The sequence below is a fragment of the Pituophis catenifer genome, unplaced genomic scaffold (genome assembly GCF_029215685.1).
Source record: "Pituophis catenifer annectens isolate HBS135680 unplaced genomic scaffold, rPitCat1.0.hap2 SCAF_1, whole genome shotgun sequence".
In the NCBI taxonomy this organism is placed as follows: Eukaryota; Metazoa; Chordata; class Lepidosauria; order Squamata; family Colubridae; genus Pituophis; species Pituophis catenifer.
The window spans coordinates 9,039,236-9,052,795 of record NW_027256881.1 but is presented as its reverse complement, the minus strand read 5'-3'; the positions used below and the strand labels follow the sequence as shown (position 1 = coordinate 9,052,795).

At 41.9% G+C, this 13,560-nt stretch overlaps 1 protein-coding gene across 1 annotated transcript in view; it reads right to left on the bottom strand.

Moving 5' to 3' along the window:
- The window catches only part of RAP1GAP2 (RAP1 GTPase activating protein 2), a 314,933-nt gene that overhangs the window by 13,369 nt on the left and 288,004 nt on the right, over positions 1-13,560 (bottom strand). The window lies entirely within an intron of this gene.

The following is a 13,560-nucleotide window of genomic DNA, read 5'->3' as shown; positions in this document are numbered from 1 at the left end:
TGACATTTTCTTGCAGATCCTACGTATATTTATACACTGAGTTGTATTTATAGATTGACTGATAAACTGAAAATCAATCTATGCAACCTCCTAACGGAACATTAAGTGTTGGTTCAAATTCTTACAAAGGTGATAGTAGGATCTTTGACTAGTCTGTCTCCCTCCTTCCCTCCCTCCCAACTCTCTTTGAGGTCCTTGGTGGTCTCTGAGCTTGGTTGTTTTCTTAGAACTTAGAATAACTTTATTGTCACTTTGAATGTACACTAATTGGAACAGATTAAAATGAAATTCTGTTGCATACAGCTCTCAAAGGGTTTCCGCCTCCAATATACACTATATAAACATGACTAAATAAATAAATAAATATGCATATACCCACATATATTATATGACCCAGAGAAACAACACAGTCTAGTTCGGATATAAACATGTACATGGCGAGAAAAACAAATCTTGCGAGTTTACCAAACAGATGGCATAGGGAACACAGCTGTTACAGAATCGGGTAGTCCTGCTAGAAATACTTTGAAACTTCCTCCCAGAAGGAAGCAACAGAAACAGACCATAAAGTGGGTGTGTGGGGGTCTCTAGCAATGCTTTGAGCTCTAAGCACATAGCGCTTATAAGCAGTATCCTGAATAACGGAAAGAGAGCTTCCTATAATCTTCTCAGCTGTCCTTACCACTCTCTGTAGGGACTTTCTATCTGAGGCACTGCTGCCACCAACCCAAACGGATGCAGTTTGTTGCAGATGTTTCTGCAGTGCACTAACGATGTTACCTGATTGGGCAATGAAATATTTGCAAGAAAATAACCACACTCTGAGAGCACCAAAACCCTCCATGGTTCCCTTGAAGTACAACTATTCTCTTCTTTTGGTGCCTCTCTCTTCCTTATCAACATCATGCTTTTCTTATTGTTGTTACTTTTTGCTAATATTCATACTAATACTAAACTTGGGCCAAGAGTAGAACATGGTTATTCATATTAAAAAGAGGTCACTGTCAGGCACAGGCGATCAGAACCATTTGTGGATAGGCCCGAACAGATATTTTGTTGCTGATCACCTATATTACAAGAATCTTGCTAGACTGTCCCTCTTCCCTTGGGAAAAGACTGAGAGATATAAACCTAAAGATTTGATCTTAGACCTTTCCTCCCTCAAACAGACTCTACGCTGGAATGTTTCTTTACTCCCATTGGCAGGGGGTCCCTCCCCTTCAGTCAGTGGCTCCACAACAGTCACCAAAATACAGACTGCATCTGCACAGTGGCCATGACCCGGTTATTGAATTAACCGGGTGAAGAAGGAGAGTGCAAAAGTTGGCTTGAAACTCAACATTAAGAAAACTAAGATCATGGCATCCGGCCCTCTCAATTCCTGGCAAATAAATGGGGAAGAAATGGAGGTAGGGACAGATTTTATTTTCCTGGGCTCCAAGATCACTGCAGACGGGGACTGCAGCCAAGAAATTAAAAGACGCTTGATCCTGGGGAGGAAAGCTATGGCAAATCTAGACAGCATACTAAAAAGCAGAGACATCACCCTGCCAACAAAAGTGTGTATAGTCAAGGCTGTGGTTTTCCCAGCTGCAATGTATGGCTGTGAAAGTTGGACCATAAGGAAGACTGAGCGCCAAAGAATTGAGGCCTTTGAACTCTGGTGCTGGAGAAGACTCCTGTGAGTCCCTTGGACTGCAAGGCGATCAAACCGGTCAGTCCTAGAGGAGATCAACCCTGACTGCTCTTTAGAAGGCCAGATCCTGAAGATGAAACTCAAATACTTTGGCCGCCTAAATGAGAAGGAAGGACTCACTGGAGAGGAGCCTAATGCTGGGAAAGATTGAGGGCAAAAGAAGAAGGGGACGGCAGAGAATGAGGTGGCTGGATGGAGTCACTTGAAGCAGTCGGCGTGAACTTAAATGGACTCCAGAGGATGGTAGAGAACAGGAAGGCCTGGAGGAACGTTGTCCATGGTGTCGCGATGTGTCGGACACAACTTCACAACTAACAACAACTACAACAAAGGGGTCTGCACAATATCTTGCACTATAAAGTCCCATATACAGTATTAAGCAAGATTCATTTTCCATTCCTCTTGGACAGGAATGCCTTGAATGGAGCCAGGGGTACAATGCCAAAATTTTCCAGCGATTTCCAACTTGTAGTGTTTTAAGTTAAAGTCTCCCTCCTGTCAAGCTCAGTCACTGGTTACAACAGCCATGTGGGATTATTTGGCACAATGCAGGAACTTTGCTATGGTTTTTTTTCCAGTTCAGCCACAACCTTCATGGCCTCCCAGTGAAGTACTAACCAGATTCTGCTTAGTGCTGGAACCTATTTGTAGACCAGTTAACTTGAAAGCCTCACAAGGCACCTCTGTAATCTACTTCAATTGGCTGCAACGATGCCACATTAACCACAGAGAAACTGCTCACTGGACAGCATATGGAAAACTGTCCCTGTGCATTTAAACCTAAAGCTGAAAGTGAGAGCGCACCGAAGCTAAATCCAACAGGGAGAGCAAAGCAAAAAACGTTTGATGTAGATCTATAGGAGCAAAACTTTCTCAAGGTCTTGTTTAAAAAGAGAAAGCCGATCAAGCGGAAAAGAATTCCATGGACAAAGACCTATTAGAGAAAAAGCATAAAGAAGGGCATTTTTTTTATTACATAAGAATGCCTAAACAACCTTGACAGGTACAAGAAACAAGGAGCCAGGATAGAGTTCAAAAGCACGGCAAATTTATTCCATGCAACCTATACAGTACAAGAATCTGACCTACTAACAGTCAATATGAATTGGTATCACTTTAACTAAGAGTCAATAGACTTCAAGGGAGGCTGGAGTTAGATTTCTCTTGGAGGCCTAGGTGCTGATGATGCGTTTGGGTTCAGCCTGGTCATCTCCTACAAACCTCTTAAGTTTCCAAATGTGCTCATTGATTCAAATTGCCTACCCTGGTTCTTACTGTTTTGTTGCATTTCTCCCAACCTTGCAGTCCCAAAGGTGCTCTTTTCAAGAGGCAGCTGGACTTTCTGGTTTTTCTTTGAAAACATTTCACTTCTCATCCAAGAAGCTTCTTCAACTCATTCCAGTTGCCTCTTGAAAAAGCACCTTTGGGACAACCATGACCTGGATGACGGAGAATCTCTATAGACATCAACCTCCATAGACATCAACCATAGACAAAAAATCCTTTACATTTTTGTCAGGCCCATACCCAAAGATAACCCAGCAAAATCCAATCCAATCCCAATCCTTTTTTTGCTTACAGCCAATGGACAGAATCTTGCCAGACTAAAGCTATAGCCTTCTAACCCATTAGATACAGTATATCCTGAGAGATTCTAGGGTGTGGCTATCTTTTTTATATATATAAAAGTTTTTTTATTTTTTAACAAACATACACACAATGCATTTTTTCTGAACAGAGTATTGGCCGAGTCACAAACTTGTACAGTTTTTAGTTATCTCCCAACACAGTTTATGTATTTCACTTTTTGCCATAATATTCTTTCTAATTTTTATTTTATTTTCCTTGTTTCTTCTGATATATAGCCAATATTACCATTCCCCCTAATCTCTAATCTTAGTCAAAACTCCCCCATTGCTCCCTCAGGTTCATATTCCATCACAATCTCTCTCACACTTTCCTTTTGCTAGCTTACATGCTCCTTTGCCTCTTTGATCCATAATTTATCTTTCTATAAAGTAAGGAGGCTTGTATCTTAAGCCAAACAAACAAACAAAAAAAACTTATTGACTGAATCACATGAATGGTTAAAGAGGTGCTTCAAAAGACAGGCCATCTAAAGCCAATCAGAGTGGGACTCAAATCCAATTTCCAAGAACACATGTTTCATAGTTTGAACAAGACGCAGATGAAGGTGGTGCTGTCCGGTAATCTTCATACTGTAAACAGATTTTTGAGAAGGTAAGCACCTTCAGAAGAATCTCTCTGGCAGATCCAACAAGTTCACAATGATAGATGTAGTCCTTCTCATTGATTTAGTTTTTTTCAACTATGCATTGTCTGATACATTAGATACTAAAGACATCCTGAGCCAATCTTATTCAACCTTAGCAACTTTGACATGTATAGACGTCATCTCCCAAAATTCATCAGCTAGCATGCTTTAAGATACGTGAACTTCAACTTCTACCTGGCTGGGAAATTCTGGGAGTTGACTTCTCCACTTCTTAAAGTTACTGAGGTTGAAGAGGAAAAAAAACTTCCCCTAATGTCCTGAGAACCTAAAAGATTAATATTCCAAGTTCTTAAATTGTCACCAGAAACCAACCCTGATAATTTTTATAGAAGGGAATGTTTGTAGTTCTGGTTTGAACTGTGGAGTCCTTGATGCTCTCTGAGCATGGTTGTTTGTTTGCAGGCACTACATAGTCCAACTAGGTAACATATCAGTGTGGAGTGTGTTCCGTTTATACCATGTTTCCCTAAAAATAAGACTGGGAGTAAACATTATATTAATGTTTACTCCAAAAGATGCATTAGGGCTTATTTTCTGGTTAGATCTTATTTTCGGGGAAATACGATACTCAAAGCATCCATCTGGCTAACAGTCTCATCTGGGGCTTATTTTGGGGGGTAGGGCTTATATTAAGAACATCCTGAAAATCATGCTAGGGCTTATTTTCTGGTTGGGTCTTATTTTTGGGGAAACACGGTATATAGTAGCTTGCCCTGCCAGTGTTGGTAGGAGTGTCATTTCCTCCTTCATAGTTCCTTGATTGTTTTCTGCTTGATTGTTTGTCTGGTTGCTTATCTGGATGTTGGCTGTTGGAAATGATGCACAGGTAGTCCTGGACTTACGACCAAAATACAGCCCAAAATTTCCCTTGCTAAGCAAAGCAGTTAAGTGAGTTTTGTCCAATTTTATAACCAGTTTTGCCACAGCGCCTCATGCAGTTCGTTAAGCAAATCTGGCTTCCCCCATTACTTTGCTTGTGGGAAGCTGGTTGGGATGGTTGCAGATGGCGATCACATGACCCTAGCAGGGTGCAACTCTCATGAATACATGCTGGTTGCAAAAGCACCGAAATTGTGACGTGACTGTAGGGATGTTGCAATGATCAAAAGTGCGACGACTGGTTGTAAGTCACTTTTTTTCAGTGCTATTGTAACTTTGACTGGTCACCAAATGAATGGCTGTAAATCAAGACCTACCAAACCAATGGTTGTAAGTCAAGGACTACCCATATTCCGGTCTTTTCATTTCCTTCTTAACTTTTTGTTTTGAATAAATATGGTTTATTGCCACATGTCTATTGATGGCTGATTTGCCTGAATGCCAAGCTTCCGGGAATTCCCTAGAATTTTGGATTTGGCTTAGACTAGAATGCTCACAGTTTCCTAGTTTAAATTATAGTTGAATTGGTCCGTGTGTTATGAGATTAAGGAGGATTCATTGTGTGTTCTGACTGCAGAAGTGAAATCAGGAGGCATCCATGAACTGCAGAGCACATCCATGAACCCCAACTGGCGGTCAGAAGACATGATGAAAACTTCTTAAATTCACAATACATGGGCAGACTCCATCATGGCTGGTGAGTGTAGGCTGATAATTCCGTGACTCATGTAACTATCTAAGCATGTTACCCAATTCTGACGAACAGGTTGCAAGTACAGAAGAGTTCAGTACTTGTCCACTGGCTATTTCTGAATGTGGGTCTACTGTTCTTCTGAAATAGTGCTTAATAAATTACCTGGGAAATAGGTGTGGGGGAGGTGTTGCAATAATTATGGAGCTACTATTTCCTGTTTCATCCAGGAGTGGGATTCAGCCGGTTCGGGAAAACCGGATGTTAATTTTAATCTGGTTCGCCAAACCGGTTGTTTCAAGGACTAGCTGAGCCCGCTCACCCCACCCCGCGGGCCTGTTTGCGGCCTCAAGAGGGCCTCCAGTGCCTGAGGGAGGTTGTTTTCGCCCTCCTGGAGGTTCCAGGAAAGCCTCTGGAGCCTGAGGAGGGCAAAAAACAGGCCTACCAGAAGTCTGGAAACGGGCCCATTTCCGGCCTCCAGAGCCCAGGGGAGGCAGTTTTCACCCTCCTGGAGGCTCGAGGAAAGCCTCCGGAGCCTGGGGAGGGTGAAAACGCTTCCCCCCCCCGCCATGGTGCAGGAGGCCAGGTAGGCCACGCCCCCATGGCCACGCCTACCCAGCAACCGGGCAGCGAACCAGTTGCTGAAATTTTTCAATTCCACCCCTGGTTTCATCTATATGTCTTCTCTATGCTTGTGACCTGTCAGTTGAGCTAAAGGATATGTAGAAAACGTAAGGAGTAAAGTGGAAGGCAGTGATTTATACTGAGTGAGCTCTGTGGTCCACTGGAGCTTCATGAAATGACAACACAGGCAAAGAGCAGCCATAGTTGGCTACACCTAGAAGTAGCTTCTGTATTAGGCTCAATGGCATCATATCGTACACAAATTTTAAAAAAGTGAGCTCATTTGCTCAACAAGGGACCTGAGTGTTTAATAGTCTCACCTTCCAAATTTGAATCACTTCTTGTGCAAATCAAGGTTTGTGACTGCATGACATCTAGGTTCTTTTTAAATAATCGTTTTATTAAAAGTTTTAGTTACAACAATAAAAGGTAAGTCAAGCTTAAAAAACAAGAAAACATGAGTGCAAAAAAGGGGGGTCCCTTCCCCCAAGAAAGCAACTTCCCACCCTCATCGCAACAAATATAAATAATTTCATACTCAGTTCACTTCCTCTTAATTAACAGATTTAAAACTCCTCATCCCATAATTCATCTCTTAACTGTAGGCAAATCTAATAAGTAACATTTTCTCCTATCCAGTTGCTATCAAAAAAGTCCAAACCAGGGGTGGGTTCTAAATTTTTTTTACTACCGGTTCTGTGGGTGTGGCTTATTTTGTGGGTGTGGCTTGATGGGTCATTTGACAATTATTTAGGATTTAGCAGAGGTACTGGTCTACCAGGCTTTTAACTCCTTGCAGAGCTGTACCGATCTACTCATTTATTTTTTGCAGGCACTGATCTACTCATGTATTTTTGCAGGCACTGGTCTACTCATTTGTTTTCTTTTAACACTGATCAGCTGTAGGGCAGCCTTTGAAGCCCTGCAGCAAGAGTTTAAACAGGTTTTTTCCCTCTAGCCATCAGCTGGGACTCAGGAGGCAGCAATAGATTGGGGGTGGGGCCAAATAAAAGGTAAGAATAATGTGCGGGGGGGGCAGAACTGGTTCAGTGACGTCATATCGTCACTGCTACTGGATTGGGAGAACTGGGCCGAACCGGGAGGAACCCACCACTGGTCCAAAAATTAATTCATCATTATCATTCTAGCCATAGTCTATGAGTGGTGCGGTGGCCTAGAGGTGGAGCTCTCACCTCACAATCAGGAGGCTGTGAGTTCGATCCTAAGTAGAGGCAGTTATTTCTCTCTCTCTGGGCACACCAAATATATATCTGCTGAACAAAACTCTGCACTGGCGCCAGGAAGGGCATCCGGCCATTAAATCACTGCTAGCTCCATACAGTTGCCCAGACTCCACCCCACAAGGACTCCACCCCTACGCACAGTCTCTCAAGCACTCGTCACCTCTCGTCTGGACTATTGTAACTCTCTCTACATGGGGCTCCCCTTGGGGTACACCCGGAGGCTCCAACTGGTGCAGAATGCGGCTGCACGGGGGATTATGGGAGCGACGGGGCGCTCCCATGTGACTCCTCTCCTGCGCGAGCTGCATTGGCTTCCGGTGGACTTCCGGGTGCACTTCAAGGTGTTGGTGATCACCTTTAAAGTGCTCCATGGCTTAGGGCCAGGGTACTTACGGGACCGCCTTCTGCCACCAATAGCCTCCCACCAGCCAGTTCGCTCCCACAGAGAGGGCCTCCTCAGGGTGCCGTCGGCTAGACAATGTCGGCTGGCGACCCACAGGAGGAGAGCCTTCTCTGTGGTGGCACCTACCCTTTGGAACAATCTACCCCCAGAGATACGAGTGATCTCCGACCTCCGGACTTTTCGTCGGGCCCTAAAAACTCATCTCTTTCAGTTAGTCGGTCTCTCTTGATTTTATGATTTTATGGTTGATTTTAAATTTTGATATGGATTTTAAATTGATAAATTTTAAACTATGGGCCAAATTTAATTATTTTAAATCTATTTTTAATCGCACTTTATGTATAAATGTTTTATTTTGGCTGTTCACTGCCCTGAGTCTGAAAGGAGAAGGGCGGTATAGAAATTTGAATAATAATAATAATAATAATAATAATAATAATAATAATAATAATAATAATAATAATAATAATAATAATGGAGTCATTAAAAGAAGATGATGATGATTCTAGCCATTGTCTATCTGCTGCAGGTTGATGGCCTCTTGTTTCCAACCAATATGGTCCTGAGCTTTCTTTTGCCAATTGGGCCCACCATACTTGCTGATGGCGTCGATCCATCTTGTTTTAGGTCTCTTTCGTGGATGCTTTTTATCACCTGCCATCAGTTCTTCTTGCTATGTGACCAGTCCATTTCCATTTCAGTTCTTTAACTCTCTTCATGATATCATATACTTTCGTTTGTTCTCTAATCCATGTGCACATGGAATAGAACATTAATTAATATACAGTATATACCGTGTTTCCCCGAAAATAAGACATCCCCTGATAATAAGCACAATCGGGCTTTTGAGTGCATGCGTGAAAATAAACCCCTCCCTGAAAATAAATCCTCTCTGAAAATAAGCCCTCCCCGAAAATAAGCCCTCCTCGAAAATATTTAAATGCATGCGCAGTCAGTCTCTGCTATTTCCTCTGGTTAGGGTTAAGGAGACAGAGCTGGAAATCAGGTAAGATGGCAAGAGGAGCCCCATCTTGCTCCACGCGCCCAAAATAATAAGACCTCCCCGAAAATAAGGCCAAGCGCTTATTTCGGGTTCAAAAAAAAATATACAGCAGGGTCTTATTTTCGGGAAAAAAAGGTAGAAAGCTCAACATTGCATGTCTCAACTTTAGATGTAAGCAAAACTCTATTTAAAAGGCATAAAGTGGACCCAGTATCCTAGTATGAACAAAAGTTAGTTTCGCATCACAAAGAAGGATCACTTCTCCTTTTAAAAAGATCTCACAGATACCCCTTACTCTAGAGTAACTGTAGGGAAAGAGCTTATAGACCATGTTAACAATAAACAAATCCAGATTTAGCAAATATATAGCAATCCCAATATTCTAATAAAATGCAAAAAACCCTAAAATTTAAAAAAACAAAGAGGGATAGTTTTATCTATAAAAAGAACAAATTCACAAAACTTCCTTATACAAAGCCAGTTTAAAAGTTTGTAGGGGAAAAAACTAAAACACCATATTCAGTGAATCAAATAAACAATATTTTTCCACTCCAGGTACCAGCAAATCCAGAAAGAACCACCCCGAATGGGCAACATTTTAACCTTGATCAAATAAACCAACTTTGTATTCTTTATTTAATGTTTTTTTAAAAAAAACTTTCTTTTTAGTCCATTCAGATGGTTGTTGATCCTCGACACAAATTTTTTCAATGCTTTAAATAGTCTCTTTTGCATGTCCAGCAAAAAGAAATTGTTCCAGTTGCTGATCTCATTTTATGTTTTTCTTAATTTTTAAAGCCTTATCCAATTTTTTCCTTTATATCGGATGACATGTTCTCATTCAAATGTTCGTGTTTTCTCGGGTAGATTTTGTTGCATATCTTTTTCTGTACATCTTTTGGGAACAGACTGTTTCCAAGAAGATGCAACATGATTGATATAATTGGTTCAAAGTCCTGGCACAATTCCCAATGCAGTTCATCAAAGATATCTTTGAAAGCCATAATAAGTTACTTGTCTTATTATGTCTCCAATATAAGACACAGTTTTTCTTTCACGGAAGCGTGAATTTGTTCTTTAAGAATTTCAATGTCTTAATATTCAAAATCCAACATTCAGACATTTTTAAGCCACTAATCTGTTTAAAACTTTGTGCAGCCAAAGCCTTATCTTGTTTTTTGCTGTAATTATTAAAAATGATAAAAGATACATCCTTTTCTTATATTAAGGATTGAAGGCACTCATCCAATGTTTGCAATCTTGTCACTTTGTAGGTGTCTAAACTGCTTTGAAACAGTTCATAGCCTATTCCCGAAAGAGGTGTGCAAAGTTAGCATCCTTTCAAAATGCTCTGTTTGAAGGTGGAGCGATTATGGTGAATTCCCTCATCTTCCAATCCTCCCTCCCTCTGGATTCTTCTTACAAGAAGCAACTGAAGAGATCAGCTTGGTTGATCTCACATACTCTCTTTGTCCATAGAGAGTTGAAGGAGCTGATCTGCTCATCAGCTCTCTGTTTGTGGCTGAAAATATTGGCTCCAGTTTTCACGGAGCTGTCTTCCATCTGCCATCTTCTCCAGAAATCTCCCTGGCATCGAGCTGTTAAGAGTGATTGCACCCACTGTGTTCTGCTTGAAGACTGTGTGAGCATTGGGTATTTTTTGGCAGGAATTAGGGACAAGAAGATGGAACTGGAGGGGGAAAGATATCAAGGATCCAGTGGTGGGATTCAGCTGGTTCAGACCGGTTTGCACGAACCGGTAGTTACGGCCAGCGGCTGGGCCCGCCTACCTACCCCGGCACTATCCTGTCTGCATAATCGGCATGGTTTTGACACAGCACGCATGTGCGTAAGGCACATGCGCAAGCGAAGCTATCCCATCTTATACAATCGATGTGGTTTTGACGCAGCATGCATGTACGCAAGGTCCGTGCACGAGCAAAGTGCGCATGTGTGCGTGCGTGCTCACATTTTCGATTCTGGGAGAACCGGTTGTTAACTTATATGAAGCCCACCTCTGCAAGGATCCAACTGAGCAGACTGAGCAGAGTGACCCATTAGGTAGTCCATGAAATACAACAAGACAGGGGTGGGTTCTACTTATCTTTACTACCGGTTCGCAACAGGATCGCGCACACACGCACTTGCTTCACTCGTGCACGTGCCTTGCTTCTGTGTATGCGCCTTGCTTCTGCACACGCGCAGATAGCGGATGACGACATCCAGGATGGTGGGTGGGGCATCCCACCAGTTTTACTACCGGTTCTTGCAAATCAGTCAGAACCGGGGGCAACCCACCACTGTAACAAAGTCAGCTTAACATATTTTTAAGTCCGCAAAATAATGGCTCGCTACCCTTTCAATGAATGGAAGAGGCAGAGGCTTCTTTGTGGTGGCTTCATCAGTAGAGGCTTAAGCATTACTCACTTTCCAGTGATTTTTTTTCTCTCCCAGGATGAACGCAGCCCTGCTGCTTTGTTGAGGATCATCTTAAAGAGTGCCAGACTGGTGTTTGGTCGTTGCTTTATGAAATATAACACTGCAGGGTACAGTTCTTTTGCTCTGTGGCTTGTGCTGAAACTCTGCCTTTCAGCAGAAGGAATCCTGAGGATCTCAGCTGGCTTTGTGCATTTTGTTTAGTCACAATAAATCTATCGACAACCACATCGTCTCTCGCATTGTCTTGCCTCATTGGGGTTATCAAGGTGGGAGATGAAACCATTTCCCCCCCAAATAACAAATACAAGAGAATATCTCATAAATCACCACAGATGCCCACACCAGCACACACAGAGCTATTCTCAAAATAAATTGGGATACAGAAAAACGATCCCCCCTTCCTAAATTCTGAAAATTCATGATTGATTGTCCCAACGGTGCTTTCTCAAGAGGCAACTGGACTTTCTGGTTTTTCTTTGATTCCCCACCATCCAGTCAGAGGTGAAGAAGCTTCTTGGATGAGAAGCAAAACATCTTCAAAGAAAAACCAAAAAGTCCAGTTGCCTCTTGAAAAAAAAGCACCTTTGGGACAACCATGACCTGGATGATTGAGAATCTCCATAGACATTCATGATTGATTCATCTTCAGCATAAGTAAAGAAGATGGGACATGGTTTTAATGTGAAAGTTTTAAAAGTCTGTTTGGAATCTCTACAAACATTTCATTCTAGAGATGCTCCAATGTCGTCAAACATAGACAATACGATGACTGGCTCATATGCCTTGAGATAATTCTGAATTTTGGATTAAATCTTCGTACTACAATGAAAACTCTTTTGTTGATAATACATTGTCGCTCACTTCAAAATAAATGAACACCAGCCCTGCTGAGTTTGGAGCAGAGAGAAGAACAACTTGTTTTGAGGTGTGGACCTTCCGTATTGCCCCAAAATCAGACCGTCTGCTGAAAGGTAAATGTTTCCTCTGTCCAATCATGTCCACTTCTAGGGGGCAGTGCAACAAAGATGATTAGGGGACTGGGGGATAAAACATATAAAGAACGGTTGCTGGAACTGCAGGGGTGAAATGCTCCCGGTTCGGACTGGATCATCCGATTCGGTAGTGATGGCGGCAGGTGGTTTGGAGAACCGGTAGCAAAAATTCCTCCCCCCCCCCACATGCCCAGCTGAGCCGCGCGATCATCAGAGGCTTTTTTTTAACTTTTAAAAGCATTTTTTCTACAACCTCTTCAGCCAAAAAAAATGCTTTTAAAAGTAAAAAAAAAAAGCCTCTGACGATTAGCTAATTCAGATGGGATCATCAGAGCCTTTTAAAAGCAATTTTTCTACCTCTTCGGCCAAAGAAGTTGTAAAACAAATGCTTTTAAAAGGTAAAAAAAAAAAAGCCTCTGACGATCCCAGCTGAGCAGCGTGATCATCAGAGGCTTTTTTTTTACTTTTAAAAGCATTTTTTCTACAATCTCTTCAGCCAAAAAATGCTTTTAAAAGTGAAAAAAAAAGCCTCTGACGATTAGCTAATTCAGATGGGATAGTCAGAGCCATTTAAAAGCATTTTTTCCACAACCTGTTCGGCCAAAGAGGTTGTAAAACAAATGCTTTTAAAAGGTTAAAAAAAAGCCTCTGATGATCCCAGCTGAGCAGCGCGATCGTCAGAGGCTTTTTTTTTTACTTTTAAAAGCAATGCGCGCACATCACATTTGGTGTGTGGTGCACACTGCGCATGTGCAGCCAGCGAACTGGTAGTAAAAACCGGTTCAGATTTCACCACTGTGGAACTGGGTATGTCCAGTCCCCTAATCATCTTTGTTGCTCTTCTCTGCACTCTTTCTAGAGTCCCAACATCTTTTTTACATCATGGTGATGTAAGGACCAAAATAGTTCAAATGCCTTTTATGCAAAATGGACTCCCAGCCATCTTCTTGGAAGCCAAATCCGTTTTAAAAACGAAAAACCAAAAATCTAACTGGGTAAAAAAGGCTACTCTCCCATTTGATCAATGGAAAAGGATTTTGATTTTTTTTAAATTCCCCCAGACTGTGAAACAAAGCGAAAAAGAACATCTGTGATTTCTTGTTGCATTTTGGAAGCAGCAACTCCAGTCTCTTTTCCTTTTTCCCCATTTCCTTTCTCCATTTATTCAGGCAACACGCTGAGAAGTAAATAAGCTATTAAGCAGACCAACAAGGCTGTCCAAAGGTACAAGGGCAGCTGCAACATTTTTCTGGCTGTTCTTTTCCTCATCAGCCCTGGGATCTCCTGCAATGC